Source organism: Anabas testudineus, chromosome 2 (assembly GCF_900324465.2).
Source record: "Anabas testudineus chromosome 2, fAnaTes1.2, whole genome shotgun sequence".
NCBI classification, from domain to species: domain Eukaryota; kingdom Metazoa; phylum Chordata; class Actinopteri; order Anabantiformes; family Anabantidae; genus Anabas; species Anabas testudineus.
The window spans coordinates 32,825,852-32,848,018 of NC_046611.1; positions in this window are offsets into that span (position 1 = coordinate 32,825,852).

The following is a 22,167-nucleotide window of genomic DNA, read 5'->3' on the forward strand; positions in this document are numbered from 1 at the left end:
ATCTGAATCTGTGACAGAAAAATGTGGCTCAATGCTTGGAGGGAATTGATAATGAATAATTATCGGTTAAGTCAGTGTAAACTGTATTGATAGGTCTTTCTTGTAGTTTTGATTGCCATACCCATCACGATGACACAGATTTGATAACACTTTAGCTTGACTTAAAACTCAAAGAGCGTGAAACTAAATTGTTATATGGAAACAAAGTGAAACCCAGAACTTGTCGGTTGTGTTACAGAAGTACCTCATTCAAAATCCTTTCAAGTCATTTTTTTTGAATATGATTTTACATATAGTGTAGTTTGTTATTATGCAAAGTGAGACACACAGAACAACCTGGCAGCAGTGCAGATATAGTTCAAGTATAGGTTTTGCTGCTTAACCTTTAGTTATTTCTGCTTAATTAGTTAGTTTTGCAGCTTCTCATTTATTGTAATGTGATAATGACTAATATATGACGTGTTGTGCAGAGGATGGCAGATAGTAGAAGAACATAGTGGAGCTTCTTCTCTCTTCTCTTCTCTTCTCTCACACCAACTAAGTTCATGTCTCCTCTCACTACATCCATCAATCTCCTCTTTGGTCTTCCTCTAGACAGCTGGTGGCTCCAACCTCAGCATCTGTTTACCGATATGTCCCTCTTATGTATTTAATCCTTGATCCTATCCATCTTTGTCACTCCCAAAGAGAACCTCAACATCTTAAGCTCTTCAATTACACTGTCTCTAAGTCATACAGCATTGGTGGTCTCAGTACCATCTTGAACATTTTTCCTTTCATTCTCGCCGACACTCTTTTAACATACAACAGGCCTGACGCCTTTCTCCACCTGTTCCATCCTGCTTGCACACGCCTTTTCACCTCTTTTCCACACTCTTCATTGCTCTGAATTGCTGACTTTAAGTACTTAAAGTCCGTCACCTTCTTTATCTCTGCTCCCTGTAACCTCATGTATTCTGTCTTGCTGCAGCTAATCGTCATTCCTTTGCTTTCCAGAGCACATCTCCACCTCTCTAGATTTTCCTCCGCAGATCACAATGTCATCTGCGAACATCCTAGTCCATGGATATTCTTGTCTAACCTCATCTTTCAGCTTGTCCAGAGCAAACAAGAAAGGCCCCGGGGCCGATCCTTGCACACCCACCTCCACCTTGAGCTCCTCTGTCACACATACAGTACAGAAGATCTCACCACTGTCGTACAGGATTCATACATGTCCTGCACTACTCTGACATACCTCTCAATCTACTTCTCCCTCCTTACTGTCTAATCTAGCATACAAGTTAGCCATTAGCTCTTTGTTTGGCCCTAGCCACCTCTTCCTGAGTCCTCCCAGAGTCTCAATTGTTCTTATTTAACCTCTTTCTGCTACACTCTCCAGTATCAATACAGTCACTAATCTCTTTCAGATTACAGTGTTAGCACAACATGTAGTCCACCTGAGTGCTTTTACCTCTGCTCTTATATGTCACCCTATGCTCCTGCCTCTTCTGGAATAAAGTATTCACTACAGTCATTTCAATCATTTCTGCAAAGTCTACCACCATCTGTCCATCTGCGTTGCTGTCCTGAAGTTAATGATTCGCATGTTTGATTTGGCAAATGTCTTACGTTGAATGCCTTTTTTGACACAACCCTCTACATTTGTCCAGACTTGTGACTGGCACAAGATGGCACTAGTTTGTGCCCCCAGTGGTTGCATTTTCCAGACAGTACATATCAGTGCTACTACAGGGTTTTGGTGTCTTGTCCCAGGATACTTTGACAAGTAGCCAGGAATCAAATCCCTAACCCTGGAGTCCATAGATGACTGCTCTATAAACTAATGACACTGACACTCATTACATCCCCTTGTCCTCTCAGTACTGGACCTATTCCTGCTCCTCCTTATTCACCCTGCTCTGTCTTGTGTTGGGCAGGAATGGAATGCAGAATGGCAGAGCTGCTATGCAGCTGATCTGACTCACCGGGAGCAATTTAGGTTTTAGTATCTTGCCCAAGGACACTTTGGCATGTGACATGGCAGCCGGGTATCAAACCACCAATCCTATGATTTGTAGACAACTGCTCAACCTATTGATCCACAGCCACCCCCCCCTTTCCACTGGTGCCAGCCACTACTCCCGAATCAGTCAGTCTCCACCTGCCTCCTTCTGGTCCTCGTGCTCTCTGTTTGTCGGCCATCTTGGCAGTGACGTCTGGCTCACCTTTGACCCTCAGCAACCATTTCCAGTTCACCACCATTGCGCCATCGCTGGTGTTCTGGACTCTCACCGCAGTACACAACCAGACCACCAGACTCACCTGACGCCATCTCCTCCCAGGTGCCCTACTGACCCCTTTGACTTTGTCCCTTGCACGTTTGTTAAAATAAACCTTTAGAATTCATCTGTGTCTCAGTGTATCTCTGGGAATGGAGTCTTTTAACCGATGCGCTGTTTAATCAGGTTGAGTCGGGTCTCTTTTTACTCTCTTGGGTTTTAGGTCTGTCTGCCAATATGATCCAAGCCTGTGCATTTCTGACTGCTGATGAAATGGTATGGTACTATCATTAGGCTGAAATGTTATTCTTTTCTATCATGGCTGCTTGTTAACTAATTGACTACCTATCAGTGCTTCCAGTGTTTGTGTTCACTTTCTGTTAAGATCTATTTGGGTCAACTAGACTGCTCTACCTACTACTACTACTGAGCTACCGCTGCCCCCATTATAATATTTGGTTTGAGTCTGGCTGTGCTTAGTTCGAGCTTATTTGTTTTGAAAATTAATTTATTCACATCAAGTTCAGCTTGCCTTTCCACAGGTCCATTCAGGCAAATACTTCTGAACTATGCTAAGGTTGTGCAACAGTGGATTCTTCCGCTCCACATTCAAGATGAGACCAAGAGTGTCTTATTTCTCCAGCTGCAGCTATTAGTTAAAGGATGGAAGAAAATCTGCTGTTAGGGCAGATGGATTTAGAGAATATTACTTACTTTAGGTGAATAAAATACCACAGCTATTGTAATGATTTACAATGTAACTGTGAGTTAATATCTTGTATTATATTACCATTATTTTATATGGCTATTTTCCATCTATATTGTAGTTTAAATTTTAGTAATGCTTCAGATCTGAGCTGGTGTGAAGTGCTGCTTGCCTACCATGTGACTGTTGTTTTTGGATTTTCCTAGCCATAAAATGGAACCATTTTTTTTTTCTTTTGTGACTTAATGAATAGCTTTTTTTAAACATAATATTAAAAAACATTTGGAAGAAAATAACTGTCAACACACATTGTTCTTATAGTTTCTGGTAACGTCTTACCATTTTTTGAATACAGTTATAGAAATGCATTACCATATTGTTCTCATATATTGTATTTGTTTTGTCATATGATTGTGTGAAAGATTTATGAATGATAACAGAAGAAACAAACAGTTTCAATGTACAAATGAACACCAGTCGATTATCTAAGTCAGACATTAAAAAATTTAAACTAATTGTGAAGAAGGGCAAAATCACAATAAAAGCCTACAGCCATATTGGATATGCTCAACTAAAAACAATCGTAGAACCATTTTGACGAGTGCTCTACTTGATTGACCTCATCATATTGCTGTACTATGACCTTGTATATCAAGTGGTAATAAGTAAAGTGCAGGCTGTTAGCACCCTCTCCCTGTTCACCCATCACCTAGTCATGCATAAACAACTTCCTCCAGTTTGTAACTCGATGCAGCTGTCTGCATGGTAACCTTGTCATGCTCCATTCATTTGAGTACTTGAAGCTCTGGTTGTCTGCATTTATTAAAAGAAGAAGTGCGCGGTGGTTGGTTAGAGCTGACGGGTCTGACATCAGACACCAGGTACATTCCTCTAATGCTTTCAGGTCTTGTGACATAAGACTAATAGGCTCTGACAGGCTCTTTGAATGAAAAATATAAATGACCTAGTATGTTTGCAGGATGTTACTAGCACTAGCTGGTATTTTCAAAGGGTTGAGATTCTTCAAGGTGACTGGATATCAGACGTCTATTTTTGCAGAGGCAAGAGATGGAGCGGAACAATAGGAAACATAATATAATGTGAGTGAAAAAGAGAAAGAAGTTAATTCAATTTATTCCTGAAATGTATAGAATCATAGCAACATGCAGTTATTTGTATTGAACTGATGCATTTAATCTATTTTAGATTTTGCTGATTATCAGCTGAAGGCTTAATTTGCCAATAACTCTTTCATTTAAGTTAAGAAATCAGCATGAAATCAGTATGTAAAAGGTCTGTCTTGAAGAAACTAAAATCCAATCAAAAAATGTGGCAATTAAAAAAAAACAATGACTGTGGCATTGAGACCAAATACAGGAAAGCATTTTTCCTCATGAAGAAAAAAAAAAACGTATGAGCTGAGTTATTCCTGACACTTTATATACTTGTAAGCATAATTGTAAACATTTCTGACAATATTACCTCTGTGCAAGAAGAAAAGATGAAAATTATTTGAGTGACCTAGTCATTTTTTGTGTAATTTTGTTCCAATGAGGACACTGCACACTCATGCTTCTAATCAAAAGGTTCCTTTTTAACATAAAAAAATATACAATGTATTCTCTAGTCAAAAAGTGACCTTAAAAGCAAATTCCATTCATTGTTAATAGTAATATTAATAGAATTAGACATCATATTTAGTACATTCAGGTAAGTTTAGACGCGGCAATAGTTAAGCTGGTAGAGCAGTTGTCTACAAACTCCAGGGTTAGTGGTTTGGTTCCCAGTTCTGCCTGGCTACTTGTCAAGGTTTCCTTTGACAAGTAGCCACCCTGAAATCCCATAGTAGCACCAATATCCAGCAGCTATCCAAACGCAATTTCCCCAAGGGCATCTATGAAGTATGTCTTTATTCTTGAATACATTTTCTAAACAGCATCTTCCGGTTGAGTAACTAAGGGGTAAGCATTATTTTTTTGTTCTTATGTGAACTTAGGAGTCCACTTTGTTGCACAATGTTTCAATCAAAAGTTATCTGTGATGTTTTAAAAGTCAAAATAAAGAATGTCAAAGCTTGTGGGAAAATTGCATTGTTGTGTGGTGAGAGGTTCCAGTCAGGGCTGGAAGGTTGAACAAGTGTTAAATAAGTTCAACAAGTGTTGCCAGCATGTGTGAGGTGGTGGTAGAGTAACTACTGTTTAGGTCATGCCTCTTCTCAAAAAAAGACAGCATTACCACTGGATCTAGATCAGGGGTGCCCAAGTGGTTTTTTAGCCACTCACTATTTTTACTTGCCACAATTTTGTCTTTGGGAAATAATGTTTTATGTGATTAAAGTTGACTATGATGTGCTGGCATTTATTTAATTAGATTTACAACCCCTTTAAATGTAAATTACCACCGTACATACTCAAATCAAGACTACATAAAATGTCTCTGTCTTTATCTCGTTATGTCTTTTTTTAATGAAACATGTACTGTAGTATATTAAGACAAAGAAATAGAATGTGTAGGTCCCTATTGCATACAATAATATGCTGCAGGGGTGTACAACATTAACTGATCTCAGCTAAAAGAGTGTGTGATCTATGTGCACTTTGTCTCCATTTTGTCTCTTTATCAAGTTATCAATCAGTTTGGCCACTCCAACCCTGCATTCATGCCTAAACTTCCTCTATAATCATTGCATTGGAAGGGTTGTGACCTCCTACCCAAAGATATGAGAAGGAGGATGAAGTTCACCGTAAATTCTATCTACATCGAGTTTTCCTTTACTTACTATGTGTTGTAATGCTCGTTACATATTCAATTACATTTTTAATTAAAATTTTATTTGTATAGTGCCAAATCACAACATAAGTCATCTCAAGGCACTTTGCAGTGTAAGGTTTAATACCTTACAGCTCCAAGGCCAAGGATACCTGCAGAAAGGTACAAAGAGAGACAGAGAGACAAAGAGGAGGAAGCACACCTATGGGAGAAAGAAGACAAAAAGTAGATGGATAGAGGGGAGGAGAGAGGAGAGGAGCTCAGTGTATCAGTAGAGGTCTCCCAGCAGACTAACCTATAGCAGCATAACTGAGAGATGGTTCAGTCACCTGAGCCATCTCTAATCATGAGCTTTATAAAAAAGGTAAGTTTTCAGTTTAGTCCTAAATGTAGAGAGAGTGTCTGCCTTCCAAACCTAAACTAAGAACTGGTTCCACAGGAGAGGGGCTTTATGGGGAGCATTTATGTGACTATCTGCACAGGATAACTTGTATGAAGATTTCCAGTCAGGAGTTAAAGTACATCATAGTACAGAAACAGCACTGGTAAAGGTTACTAATGATCTTCTATTGGCATCAGACAATGGACTACTCTCTATACTCGTCATGTTACATCTTAGTGCTGCATTCAACACTATAGATCACAACATTTTATTACACAGATTGAAACATGTCACTGGGATCAAAGGAACAGCACTAGGCTGGTTTAAATCGTATCTATCAGATAGATTCCCGTTTCCACATGTTAATGGTGAGTCACAATGGCACAGCAAAGTTAGTTACAGAGTTCCACCGGGTTCTGTGCTTGGGCCAATTCTTTTTGCCCTATGTATGTCCCCCTTAGGAAGTATTATTGGGAAATACTCTATACATTTCCATTGCTATGCAGATAATACCCAGCTATATTTATCTATTAAACCAGAAGAGACTAGTAAATTAATCAAACTTCAAGCATGCTTAAAAGACATAAAGGCCTGGATGTCCTCCAATTTCCCTCTCCTAAATACAGACAAATTAATTTTAGGATTCCATGTTGCCCGCTCTTGCCCTGGGAATATATTTGACTATGGCCGCTGGAGTCTCTAACTTCACGTTTCTCACTATGGAGCTGCCAATGACCAGAGTAGGTTTCTCAGCAGGTGTGTCGCTGAGTGGTAAAAAAAACATTAGAAACATGAGGCTGGTCGTGTTAAACCTTGGGCGAGTGTCTGGGGTCATGCTTCCTACAAACCTTCTCCTAACCCTACAAACTAAGAAACACTCTGACCTGACCTAATGGGAAGTCAGGCCAGAGCATTGCTTGTTCAAAACATTGTATTACCAAGGTAACTTGTTCAAAACATTGAACAAGCAGCCTGCTATAGACACGCAAGGTCTATAGCAGGGGTTGACTAGTTAAGTCTAAAAAGTTTGACCATATCCCTTCATGGTCAGACCTATTCCCAGTACATGTTGGACACTGACAGGGCAGCGCTTATTCACTGGTTCTGTTTATTATTTTCATAGAAAGAAGTTCTAGGCACATCCAATGGCCAGAGGTAGTCTGGTTTGGGGACCACAAGATTTAATCTCAGGATTTAAGCTTTTTGCAGTGGATGTTTTCTTGTTGACTTCATCGAACCAAGACCATCAGTGTGTACTGGGGAAGTTTGCAGGTGAGTGTGAAGCAGCTGGGATGAGAATCGGCAACTCCAAATCCGAGGTTATGGTCACGGAAAAAGGTAGCTTGCCCTCTTCAGTTTGGAGGAGAGATCCTGTCTCAAGTGGAGGAGTTTAAGTAGTGGAATGTGAGATTGACCTCTTCTGTGCTACTGGATGCAGGTTTTCCCTCATCTCTCCATGTGTTCTTTGATAGCACATGAAACAAACTGCCTGCGTGCCAGATACTTTGCAGGTGTGGTCACTGCTATAAAGCTATAAGTTTTCACCAACTGTTTTACTGGAGCTCGAGCAGTAAGACCACACCAGGCTGTATTGCCAGAGATGGCAAGGTTTATTCACATGTTGTATCACTGAAATATATAGAACATTTGTTCTTTCTGTAGTATCTATCATATACGTATATATCCATATAGACATCAGAGTCAAACTAACACTCAGACAGACATTTTTAGAGGTTGAATTTACTTTCTGAGTAAGGTTCAACAGTGGAACTGCTTCTGTTACTGTTGCTGCTGCTACTGTTACTGCAAGATTAACTGCTGGGGTGAAGTAAAGGTTTTTGGGAACAACTAATCATAAGACGAGTTACCTGGTTTCATGCACTCATGTAATTTCAGGCACTGGGTGTCCTTTTATCCTTCTACCTCCTAATAGCTAAGATATATTGATTCTCCCTCTGAACATCTGTCCTATTAGTATGTTCTCATCAAATCTCTGATGAGTCCTATTACCAAGATGAGATGGAGCAAACCATACAGCAATAACAACAGAAACCCATTAATGTAACCCTGAAAAGGTACCTAAAGTGGATGGAAAAGGACAGTAGTAAACAGAGACCACTGGATAAAATGGAAATAACCATGAAATAAAGGAGTTCAAATCAAAACCAATGATAGTTCTGGGTTAAGAGTGCTCTCTCCATCAAATGCAATCAGTCTTTATTTGGTCAGGGCCAGTATTGAAGCAGGATTGGCTTCATATTACCAAGGTAACTAATTACTATTAGCATGAAACAGCTGAGAGAGGGCATGCCAAGAGGAGATCTAAGGAGTGAGATGGAGGGGGGTAATTGTTGATCACTATAGTACAGCCTAAGCTTAACCAGCCTCTGTAATTAGGCCAAGCATACATTTCTCAAAGGACAACATGCCTTTTTTTATCTTCTCGTGTAGCCTGTGTTTTTGCCATTAGCAAAGAACCAAACTGATAACCATACGATAGCAAAATTGCTTCTTTTTTAATCACTATAAACAAATACAGTGGCAAGAAAAAGTATGGGATTACGTGGAGTTTTGCATGAATTGGTCATAAAATGTGCTCCGATCTTCATCTAACTCACAACAATACAAAAACACAGTCTGCTGAAAATAATAGTACACAAACATTATATGTTTTTATTGAACATAACATGTAAACATTCACAGTGCGGGGTGGAAAAAGTATGTGAACCTTTGGACTTAATAACTGGTTGACCCTCCTTTGGCAGCAATAACCTCAACCAAACGTTTCCTGTAGTTGCAGATCAGACCTGCACAACGACCTGGAGTAATTCTGGACCACTCCTCTTCACAAAACTGTTTCAGTGTAGCAATATTCTTGGGATGTCTGGTGTGAATGGCTCTCTTAAGGTCATCGGGTTGAGGTCAGGACTCTGATTGGGCCACTCCACAAGGTGTATTTTGTTCTGTTGGAGCTATTCTTTTGTTGAATTACTTGTATACTTTGGGTCATTGTCCTGTTGCATCACCCATTCTCTGTGGAGCTTCAGTTGGTGGACAGACGGTCTTACGTTTTCCTGCAAAATGTCTTGATAAACTCTGGACAACAATCCGTCCAGGCCGTAAGGCAGCAAAGCAGCCCCAAACCATGATGCTCCCTCTTCCATGTTTTACAGTGGGGATGAGGTTTTGATGTTGCTGTGCCTTTTTTTTTCTCCACACATAACGTTGTGTGTTTTTTCCAAACAACTCAATTTTGATTTAATCTGTCCACATAATATTTTTAAATCAAAATATTATGTTATAATATTTTGCCAGTAGTGCTGTGGAACATCCAGGTGCTCTTTTGCAAACCTCAAACGATATTGTTTTTTGGACAGCAATGGCTTCCTCTGTGGTGTCCTCCCATGTACTCCATTCTTGTTTAATGTTTTCCTTATTGTAGATGTGTCAACAAAAATGTTAGCATGTGCCTGAGATTTCTGTAAGTCTTTAGCTGACACTCTAGGATGCTTCTTTGCCTCATTCAGCATTCTGCGCTGTGCTCTTGCAGTCATCTTTACAGGACGACCACGCCGAGGGAGAGTAGCAACAGTGCTGCAACAGTAAATCCAAAACTGGTGTGTGTTTTTAAAGGGCAGGGCAGCTTTCAGCAACACATTCAATATCATCACACTGATTGGACTCAAGGTTTGCTCACTCCTGGCTCCAATTAGCTATTGGAGAAGTCATTAGGCTAGGGGTTCACATACTTTTTCCACCCTGCACTGTGAATTACATGTTATGTTCAATAAAAACATGAAAACCCATAATGTTTGTGTAGCATTATTTTAAGCAGACTGTGTTTTTGTATTGTGAGTTAGATGAAGATCGGAACACATTTTATGACCAATTCATGCCCATACTTTTTCCGGGCCGAATGCTCCAGAACCTCTTCCCTGATGGCAGAAGTGTGAAGATTGGGTGTGAGGGGTGGGTGGGGTCGTCCACAATGCAGCTAGCTTGCGGATACAGCATGTGATGTAAATGTCTGTGATGGAGGGGAGAGAGACTCCAATGATCTTCTCAGCTGTCCTCACTATCCGCTGTAGGGCCTTGCGATCCGAAACGGTGCAGTTCCCAAACCAGGCAGTGATGCAGCCGCTCAAGATGCTCTCAATGGTCCCCCTGTAAAATGTAGTCAGGATGGGGGGGCTTTCCTCAGCTTCCTCAGGAAGTAGAGACGCTGCTGGGCTTTTTTGCTGATGGAGCGGGTGTTGAGTGACCAGGTGAGGTTCTCCTCCAGATGAACACCAAGAAATTTGGTGCTCTTGACGATCTCCACTGACGCTCCATCGATGATCAGTGGAGAGTGGTCACTCTTTACTCTTCTAAAGTCAACAACCATCTCTTTAGTTTTCCTAAGGTATAGAGACAGGTTGTTGGCCTTGCACCAGGCTGAGAGCTGATGTACCTCCTCTCTGTACGCTGACTCGTCATTCTTGCTGATGAGACCCACCACAGTCGTGTCATCAGCGAGGTTTCATGACTTTATTGAAAATAATCATAAAAACCTCACAGTGCAAGTGTATGTGAACATATGTGAACCATTTCAATAATGACCTCAAATAACCTAATTGGAGTCAGGTGTTATCATACATTTACATTTAGTCAGTTGGGAGATGCTTTTATCTAAAGCGACTTACAAGTGAGGAACAAGGCAAGCAAAACTAAATCTAATTCAAGGAAAAAAAAAACATCAAAGCAAAGTGCTATCAAAAAAGTGTTTCTGTTTCATGAGAAGCAAGTACAAGAAGGCAGAAAGGGGCAAAGGAAGATGCAGAGTTCTGTTTTCAGCAGTTTTTTAAATATTGAAAATGAGGTGGCTGAGCGTGCAGAGTTTGGCAACTCATTCTATCATTGTGGGATCACTGAGCTGAAGAGTTTTCCTTGGTGTCTACTGTGTGGTGCTGATACCACCAGATGTCGTTCACTGACCGAGGGCAGTAGACGGGACGGGATGTAAACCTGAATGATTGAGTTGAGGTAAGTTGGAGCTGTAGAGTTGACTACTCTGTAGGCAAGAGGCAGAGCTTTGAACTTGATCCTTGCAGCCACAGGAAGCCAATGAAAAGATCTGAAGAGCGGTGTGACATGAGACCTTTTTGGTTGATTGAAAATGAGGCGTGCTGCCGCATTTTGGATCATCTGTAGGGGTTTGGTTGTGGATGCCGGTAAACCCATCAGCAGTGCATTGCAGTAGTCGAGACGAGATATGATCAACTCCTGTACAATGAGTTGGGTCGTGTACTCCGTCATGTAGGGTCTGATCTTTTTTGATGTTGTGGAGGGAATATCTACACGACCTAGAGACTCTGCTGATGTGTTCCGCGAAGGTCAGTTGGTCATCAGTGGCATCATAAATTAAGAAAGTCTGTAGAGCTTTCAGGGGATCTACAATAAAGAATTGTTGATTTACATAAAGCTGGAAAGGCTTACAAAGTGAGAAAGAGAAAGAAATTCAAAGTCTAAGGCTAGGAAAACAATCTACAAATGGAGGCACTTTGGGACTGTGGCTACTCTAGTGTCTCTAGTGGCCAAGAGCATAACAAACATTTATTTATGAGGTAAAGAAACAACACCGAGTGACAGCCAAATATTTGAAGGCATCATTGGAACTCCATAAGATCTGTGTTCATGAGTCTACAGTACGTAAAACATTGAACAAGCAGGGTGTCTATGGCAGGATACCACAAAGGAAGCCGCTGTTTACTATAAAAAAACATTGCTGCATGCCCTAGGTTTGCCAAAGACCACATTGACACTCCACAGCAGTATTGGCAAAATATTTTGTGGACTGGTGAAGCTATATTAAACTATTTGGAAAGAACAGACTGCATTACGTCTGGCATTAAAAAGTTCACTACATATCATTCAAAAGATTCAAAATGTTCACCATGTTTTGGACCTCCTTTGCTGGCTCAGGGCCTGGCCAGCTTGCGGTGATTGGGGGGATGTTGAATTCCCAAGTATATCAAAAAATTCTTCAGAATAATGTGAGAATGTCTGTACGTCAGCTGAAAGTCTGCAGAAGTTGGGTGATGCAACAGAACAATGAATGTAAACACAACAGAATGGCTTCAGAAATACAAAATCCGAAGTTAGATCCCAGACCTCAACCCAAAAAAGATGCTATTGAACAACTTTAGGAGGGCCACACACGAGATGTCCAAAGAATATAACAGATATAAAGCAGTTCTGCCTGGAAAATTTTTCCTGAACATTAATTTGAGAGCCTCACTTTTAGCGTTGCTGATCCTAACTGGAAACATAAAAAAAGAGTCCTGTTTGTTATTGTGTACCGTCCTCCTGTCCCTTACTCTGAGTTTTTAACTGAATTCACAGACTTTATATCTGATTTAGTTCTTAGTGCAGATACAGTCATTATAGTGGATGACTTTAATATCTATGTAGATGTTAATGATAAATAAATGAAATTGATCATTTAACAGTTTTTCCCCAAAACCCTCTTTTATCTGACCACTTTTTAATAACATTTGAATTTGCAGTACTAAACTTTACTTCACCTAAGGATAAGATTCACTACAGTAGATGATTATGTGAAAATGATGTTGACAAAGGGCAGTCATCCTGGCGTTACTCCAGCACAAGTCGACTATCTTGTTTATAATACTGCAGCCTCACTTAGAACAATATTCAATACTATTACTCCTCTGAAAAAGAAGCTAGTGAATCAGAGCAAGTTAGCTCCATGGTACAATTCACAAATCCGTAGCTTAAAGCCGAAATCACGTAAGCTGGAAAGGAGGTGGCGTTCCACTAATTCAGATTAATCTTGCCAAGCCTGGAAATAATAATAATTAATTATATATTAAAAAAGCCCTCCATGAAGCTCGAACCACATATTACTACTGATTAATAAAGGCAAATAAGAACAACCCCGGGTTTCTTTTCAGTACTGTAGCCAGGCTGAGAAAGAGTCATAGCTCTGTCGAGCCTGGTATCCCCTTAACTCTTAGCAGCAATGATTTCATAAATTTCTTTTACAAATAAAATCATAACTATTAGAGAAAAAATGTAACAGATCCTTCCTGCATACAGCATAGATGGTCTCATATGTACAATGTACATAGCTCTATTAATAGGATGTCCCAAAAACTCCTTATAAAGCCTCCAGTTCATCCAAAATGCTGCAGCCAGAGATCTGACTGGAATTAGTAAGAGAGATCATATTTCTCCTACGTTAGCTTCTCTCCATTGGCTCCCTGTAAAATCCACGAATTTAAAATTCTTCTCCTCATATATCAAGCACTTCATAATCAAGCTCCATCTTATCTTAAAGACCTCATAGTTCCATATTTTCCCAGCAGACCTCATTGTTCTCAGACTGCAGGTTTACTTATGGTTCCTAGAGTTTCCAAATGTAGAATGGGAGGCAGAGCCTTTAGCTATCAAACTCTTCTCCTGTGGAACCAGCTCCCAGTTCACGTTCTGGAGGCAGACACCCTCTCCACATTTAAGACTAGACTTAAAACTTTCCTTTTTTATAAAGCTTATAGTTAGAGATGGATCAGGTGACTCTGAACCATCTCTTAGTTATTCTGATATAGGTTAGTCTGCTGGGGGACATCAACTCAACACTGAGCTCCTCTCCGCTATCCATTCAAATGCCACAATTCCATTTCATTAACTTTTTGTCTTCTTTCTCCTGTAGTTGTGCTTCATCCTCTCTGTACTAGTCTGCAGGTACCCTCAGCCTGGAGCTGTATATCTCCAGAATTCTGTTGATCCTGCTCAGTATTTTGCTGCTTATTGTTGTTTTTGTTGCCTGCTGTTCTTTTCTCTCTCCTCTTTTCACTCACCCCAACTGGTTGAGGCAGATGGCCACCCACCACCCAGACTGGTTCTGCTGGAAGTTTCTTCCTCTAAAGGGAGTTTTTCCTCTCCACTGTTGCCTATGCTTGCTCAGATGGGATAGTTTTGTGATTGGGTTTTCTATATCATTTTTTAAATAATTCTACTCTGACTAGGTCTTAAACCTTAAACTGTAAAGTGCCTTAAGATGACTGGCGTTGTGATTTGGCTCTCTAAACGATCTAAACATCCAAACACAACTACTTTAGACATCTGTGAGGGTCCTGGTTGCTGTGGTTGGTATGAAACCTTTAGATCTTTATAAAAGATAGACCAACTAGGTCAGAGTGATGGAACAGACTAGGGATGGAGAGGAGAGGCTAACAGATAATCATAGAACATGACAAGGAGATAGATACACAAAACTGAGCAAGGAAACAATGTGGGAAATTTGCAGCTTCCTGCCTCAGTTTGGCACTTATCCAGAGGCTAATAAACAGTCTCCCTCATGTTTTCATGTGAACAAACAGCAGGCAACAGGGTACGAGTTTGGTTTTCAATTGGTTTCCTGAGGATGTAGTGCTGCTTCAGGACACTGTGACTGTAAAGTTTGTCTCCAGTCATTGTGATTTGAAACCTAGTAATACGAGATCAATCTTTTTGTTTTAGAGTTGGTTTTATAGGTTTACCTCTTGAAAAAATAGCTTCAAACACGTGCTGGCAAGTTCAGTTTCAGGTTCATTACAGTGGCTGGACAGTGTAATGGTAAGATTACCGCCCTGTATGCTGGAGACTGGGGTTCCAATCCTGGCTGTGGCCTACCTCCAGTAGGGGTCCATAGGCAAGGCCCCATCAATGGAATGCCTAGTGTGAGAATGAATGGACTTCAGTAAACTAGATTAATGTAAGTGCTGTTGATGAGTAGAAGATAAACATGTTTTACCCTGAATATTATTCAGTGTATACTGTTTACCATCCACATCAGTGCAGTTGCTGTGTGTCCTCGATGTTGTGAGGGATAGCAATTAAACTACTGTATCAGATTCCACTGGGATATAAAATTAACATTACAAACAATACATCCACAACAGTTCCTCCCTATGCAGCCTCTCTGTGGAGTTGGAAGAAAAATAAGAACAAGCAAAGAAAAGATTTTTTTTTTTCCTTTGGCCTATATGCTAATTTGATTGATCTAACTTGTATCAGATTTGGAAGTGCATGCTAAAAGTGAAAGGGTGTGCTGGGTCACAGATGATGTGAGAAAGAGAGACCTGATAGAGACTCTGATTATCATAAGCCATATGTCTGCAGCCTGTGGAGTGGCTGCAAGGTAAATAAGGATGATGACAAACACTGCACACACTTCCAATACTGCCCCCTCACTCTCTCATCAGAAGAATACAGACTGCCAACCAAATTAGCATCAGCTGGCTGATTCATTTGTAATCTATTCTGAGCATATCAAACAATACAAATTGGATTTCTAATTTACCCTGGCTTATTTATGCAAACAAAGAGTAATGGACTATCACTATAGTAACAGCTTTTATATGTGGCAATGTTCGAAACAGACGTGAGAAATACCTTCACCTTCCTTCCTTCACTTCAGTACTCAACATGAATTGATATCAAAATGTGTAATCTTTAAAATACTAATTAGAATTTCTCTTGTTATCGGAATATGCCTGAACACACATAGACACACCCACATATCTTGTGTCACAAGTACTCACTCAGGCTTTTGTAATTGTTACAAATGCATACAGCTATATCCATAAGTACACAGTGAAAAGGACCAGTTCTTAATAGACAGCTGGTTATTCTGATACCACATACCCAATGCATCCACAAATGATTAGACAGATTAATTACAGGACAGCTTCCACGTACCACCGTTCTGCCGCCAAAAATAAAAACAAACTTTTGCTCCTGAAGTAAAAGAATAGAAAATCAATGCATGCTAAACCTGAGCCCTTAATGTTTTATCTATCTGTCAAGAACAACATTGTGATTATCATTTTCTGCCAGATATCATTTTCTGGCTCCTTTGAGCCATTTTCTCCATCAGACACCAAGCATGCTAATAAATGGACCTTAAACTCCTATCCGCTAAAATATCAACATATGTCCACTGGAAGGCTTATCACAATATAAATATTACTGTGTTTGCACTGAGATGATGATGTAGGTCAGTGCTAGTACAAGGTATTATCTAACTTTAACTTGACATTGTTGCAATACAATTGGAGTAGCAGCTCTGTTGGTGGAGCTGTTGTTTACGAACCCCTCGGTTAGCTGTTCAGTTTCTGGTTCTTCCTACTTGTTACTTGTCGAGGTGTCCTTGGACAAGACACTAAAAGCCCATAGTAGCGCCTATATATACTGTCTGGCAGCTGTCCATCTACAATGTCCCCAAGGGGATTCATAAGGTTTTTTTTTTTGTTTCTACCTTTCTGTTACTATTCTCACTTCATCATTATTAATGTATATTGTGCAAGGACACATAGACATGTGTTGAGGTGAATTTGTGATTCAAACCACTAATCCTGGAGTTCGTGGACAACTACCCTACCAACTGATCTCTGTAAAAAGCTACATTTACAGTTAGCACTGAACTTTTGTATCCAGTAGTTTTAATTTTAATTTACCAAATGGGACATTTAAGAGGTTCTGTTGCTGTTACACTCTCTATTTTGCTGAGTATTTGATCTGCTGAAGAACACAATAAAATACAAGAAACTGAATTGCTACCTGATATCTGGCACTAACCTATGAAAATTTGTCAGTGTCATAATTCTAATGGGAATACATTTTTCAACTGGCAATTCAATATGTGATTTTGTTATGCAATTTGACAATTTATTTTGCAATTTGAAAATGCAATTGCCTCTCTCTTAGAGAGAGAAACGTTTACTCCGAACTCAGGGGTTTTAGTAAATTATAGACCAATATCCAGTCTGCCCTTTAGCTCTAAAATCTTGAAAAGGTAGTTTTCAAAGCAATTATGTAACCACCTGTGCAGCAATAACTTGTATGAAGATTTCCAGTCAGGATTTAGAGTACATCATAGCACAGAAACAGCATCGGTAAGGGTAACTAACAATCTTCTATTAGCATCAGACAATGAATGTCTCTTTTGTTAAGATCTTAGCGCTGCATTCAACACTATAGATCACAACATTTTATTAAACAGACTGGAACATGTCATCGGGGTTAAAGGCACAGCAGTACTGGTTCATATCTATCAGATTCCAGTTTGTCCATGTTAATGATGAGTCTTCCATGCATGTATACAGCACCAAATCACAACAAAGGTCATCTCAAGGCACTTTACAATATCAGATTTAAGACCCTAACAAATCCCCCCTTAGCAGCACTTGGTGACAGTGGTGAGGATTTCCTCACCACTGTCACCAAGTGCTGCTACTTGCTTTAATGGTATAAAGAAAATATAATGTGTTAAACTTTCTATACATTGTTGTTATGAAACAGATTACTCAATATTGCATCCACCAAAACTAGCTGCTAGCTGTGTTATTCAAGATTCAAGATTCAAAAAACTTTATTGATCCCAGAGGGAAATTATTTATTTATATTTATTTATCCTTTTACATTTGAATCTCTGATGAAACTGTCAATTGTTATAACTTAACTTAACTTAACTTAACTTGTGAAACTTGCCTTTGAGAGACAGTGCACCTGACTTTTATCTTAGGTAGTCAGATAGGATGGTTCCACATGGAGGTCACCTCGAGACGAGAATCAACTGTAATGTCTCACATATAATTATTATCTATTCACTCTTGAAGCATGTTTTGGCATGTAGAATGGATTAATCCCATCTCTCCTAGTTTCTCTTGCAGTGGCTGTAAGTCTCATCTCAGTGTGTGGGTGTTGCTGCATTCCTTGTATCAGAGGCCTGCTACAACGGTGGATAGACACTGCCATGACAATGTATCAACAAATAAGTGGATGAGCTGATCACGTCAGCTGATGACGACCTGGTTTAGAAGACAATGATAAGAGACTTGGCTTCACCTACATCTGAACTGAACAGACACCTAAGGTAGTTATGAAAATTGTGTAACTACTAGTGTAACTAGTAGATGATACATGTAAGAACACAGATGTTGTGAAGTTCATACCTATATACCTATATCTTTTATATCATGTCTTGACTGTGCACAATTTTGACATTGAAAATGTTGCTTGGGGAGTATAAAAGGAGGGAAATGTAAAGAAAATATGATGTGTTAAACTTTTTATGCATTATTGTTATGAAATAGATTGCTCAATATTGCATTCGCATTATTTATTTATTTATTTATTTTTAAGAGGACAACTCATTCTGAGGTATGTTTTCAGTTACTGGCAGACAGAACACTTTTGGTGTCTATCTTCCCCCACCCACATACATACTTTTTTTTTTATCTCACCACAGATTGGCACTATATGGTATGGTTAAGTAAACTGCACTGGCTAATATACTCATAATACTCATAATATTTATTTTTTTTATGTCTCAATTGGTAGGGCTGTCATCTATGAACCCCAGGGTTTGATTCCCAGTAGCTACCCTCATGTGGCTAAAATAAAATTTGTTAATTAAAGCTCTGTCCCCGCAGACAGTTAAAATTGTGTAAATAATGGTCAGTGAGTGTATGCAAATGTAAATGTACATGCATGGTAATGTACATAGAATATTTATTCTGTTTCATTGCATTCATTCCTGAAAGTATTTGTGTTTGATGGCTTTTAATTTACTGATGTCTATCAAGTATCTTCTTCTGAGAGATTCTCGTGGTACAGGTCATGACTGATCCTTGGCAGACTGCTTATTCATGGCATTCATCCTTTTTACTGTCAGTTAGGATCACCTTCGCACATGGCCATGGTAGCTTATCCTTACTATTAACGGAAGACACAGAAATCACAAGAAGAAGACTGTGTGGTAAGATAGTAAAGTGATTTGTAAAGACAAAAGGCTGGGAAAGGATCATGAAATCACAGCAAGAGAATTGCAACTCCCCCCTGGTATTTGTTGTACATTTCCCTGATCTTGTCCCTGAGCACACCCTCTATACATCTTTGAAGGACATGATCATTGTCTATTTATTTAATGTTTTTTGTGGGGGGGCTCTTTATGTTTACATATCCATTTGTGCCACCATTGGTATCAGAGAGTGGAGCTGTGAAGTGCATCACAATAACTGTATTGACATAAACAGCACATTGCCTCAGCCCTTGATGAACCTTGAGTGGGAAGCCACTGAGAGAGTTATGGAGACATGTTCTCATGGGATCAGTAGATTACAGACCTAACTGATCTTAGTGAGCCAGACAGCAGACATTATAAGGCCAAATCAATCTTTTCTGCTCTCAAATCTTAATCAATCTTCACTCTACAGTAAGTCAAGAACAAGTAAGCACAAGTAATCATCCCTGTTATTTTCCATGTGTTTCAGTGACGCTCTGAGCCTTACATAAAATCAAAGGCCATTTAATGTCTTCTCATGATTGATATATTGATGATGATAATAATTCACTTTAATGTTGACTGTTAAGGTGCTTCTAGATGAAAACTTCCACAAAATGGTCTGAAAAACTATTGCTTATCACACTGTTATCCTTAAACAGTTAGAAATTTCAGTTCTGCATCATATCTGATAGTTTCTTGGCATTTAAACAATGACTCAAATCTGATTTGTGTAAAATGACTTTATGAAATTCTTTGCAAATAAAATCAGAACTCTTAGAGAAAAAATTAATTAGATCTTCCCTGCAACTGGCATGGATTAATTTGAAAGACCTCACCCGTATTTAGACCGTTTTTTCCCTGATGATCATGCTGAGAAAATTTTAATAATTACTTTATTTAAACTATCAACATGTCTAGATTGATCTGATCTAACAGGCATCACATCACAGCAGCAAAATCAAACTGATTTAAATTTAAGACTAGCATAATAATGAAATACAATTAGAGAGGTAAGATACAACAGATAAAAAAGTTTGTGGGAAGCAACAAAAAAAAATGAATTAACAGGTAACTTTAAATTGAGAAATTAAGTAGATTAGTCCAGAGTTTTTCCAGGTTACTTACGTTTGCTGGAAGCAATGGCGAACGAGACGTCAGATTCTTTACTTTATACATGTTCCACTTAGAGAATATTATTAGAAAAATGCTATAAATTTCCATTTCTATGCAGATGACACCCAGCTATATTTATTTATGAAATCTATTATCTATCTTTATCTTCCACCTGAGGAATACTGCTATAATTAGGAGCATGCTGTTTCAAGATTCAGGTTTCAATTCAAGATTCCAAAAACTTTGTTAATCCCAGAGGGAAACTATTTTGTCTCATTACAGTTGTTCACAACACAGACAGAAAGAAAGGGAACCACAACCAGGAAAGATCCGGACCAACATAAATACACAATAATATCAATAGAGTGAACTCAATATATATACAGAATATGTGAGATGAATGAAAATGGCTTAATATTTATAGTCCAGGGTGAAATGACAGCAATTATAAGACATCAATTGTCCGTTCCCCCACCCCTTACAGAGGGGGGAGGAATTGTATAGATTGATGACCACAGGTAGAAAGGACCTCCTGTGGCGCTTTGTGGAGCATTTGATGTTAATAAGTCTTTGGATGAAAGTGCTCCTCTGTCCAGCCAACACGCTGTGCAGTGGATGGGAGGGATTGTCCAGGATTGAGAGGAGTTTGGACAGCATCCTCCTCCCAGGTATTTGTACTCGGATGTGACCTCCACCTCCTCCCCCTGTATAAAGAGAGGGATGACAGGAATCCCAGATTTCCCAGAAGTCCATCACCAGCTCCTTTGTTTTATTGATGTTCAGTGGAAGGTAGTTGAGTCCACACCAGTCAACAAAACTGTCCACCACTGTCTACTCTGTGACATCTCCACCATTAATCCAATTCAATTCAATTTTATTTGTAGAGCGCTTTTTACAATTGACATTGTCACAAAGCAGCTTTACACAACCAAAGAACAGTACATGAACAGTGAATGTGTATGAATCATGAAATGAGATTGTCCCTGATGAGCAAGCCGAGGGCGATGGTGGCAAGGAAAAACTCCCTGAGAAGGCAACAGGAAGAAACCTTGAGAGGAACCAGACTCAACAGGGAACCCTTCCTCATATGGGTGATTACATGCTATGTAGGCAGCAGGCAGTCCAATGTAATAGTTAATGTCTTTAAGTTAATGTGGAGTCCAGTTAGTTAATTGCAGGCAGACTTGTTCTATTCCTGGACTATCGAGCCATTAATATTTCCTACCACTGCAGTGTTATCAGAGAACTTCTGAAGATGGCAGGACTCGTTGTACCTGAAGTCTGAGGTATACAGGGTGAATGGGAATGGAGACAGAACTGTTGCAAAATGATGCTGAAAAACTGTTCATGCATTTGTTACTTCTAGACTGGACTAATATAATTCACTGTTAATAGGATGTCCCAGTGACTTCTTAAAATCTAAGCTAATCTAAAATGCTGCAGCCAGAGTTATGACTGGAATTAGAAAGAGACATCATGTTTCTCCTACATTAGCCTCTCTCCACTGGCTTGGATTCTAATCTTTTCTGTAAAATCCAGAATATAATTTAAAATAATTTTACTCACATTTGAAGCACTTAATAATCATAGTCCATCATATCTTAAATACCTCATAGTTCCATATTTACTCAGCAGAACACTTCTGCAGGTCTTTTAGAGTTTTCAAATGTAGAATGGAAGGCAGAGCCTTTAGCTATCACGCACCTCTCCTGTTGAACCAGCTCCCAAGGGTCATCTCCCTCCCTCCCAATCAGGTTCGGAAGGGAGACAACCTCTCTACTTTCATGACTAGGCTTAAAATTTTCCTTTTTGATGAAGCTTATAGTTAGAGCTGGCTCAGGTGACTCTGAACCATATTTTAGTTATGCAGATTAATCTGCTGGGGGTATACTCAGATACAATAAACTCCTTTCCTTTCTTCTCCTCTGCTCTCCTCTCTTGATCTATATGCCACCATTGCATGTTGTTAACTTTGTGTCTTCTCTCTTCTGTAGTTGTGTTTCCTCCTCTCTGTCTGCTGTTAAAAAGAGTTTTTCATCTTCACTGTTGCCAAATGGCAGTAGCTGATCCGGTTTGAGGAACCCAGGACAGAAGTCAAATTAGACCT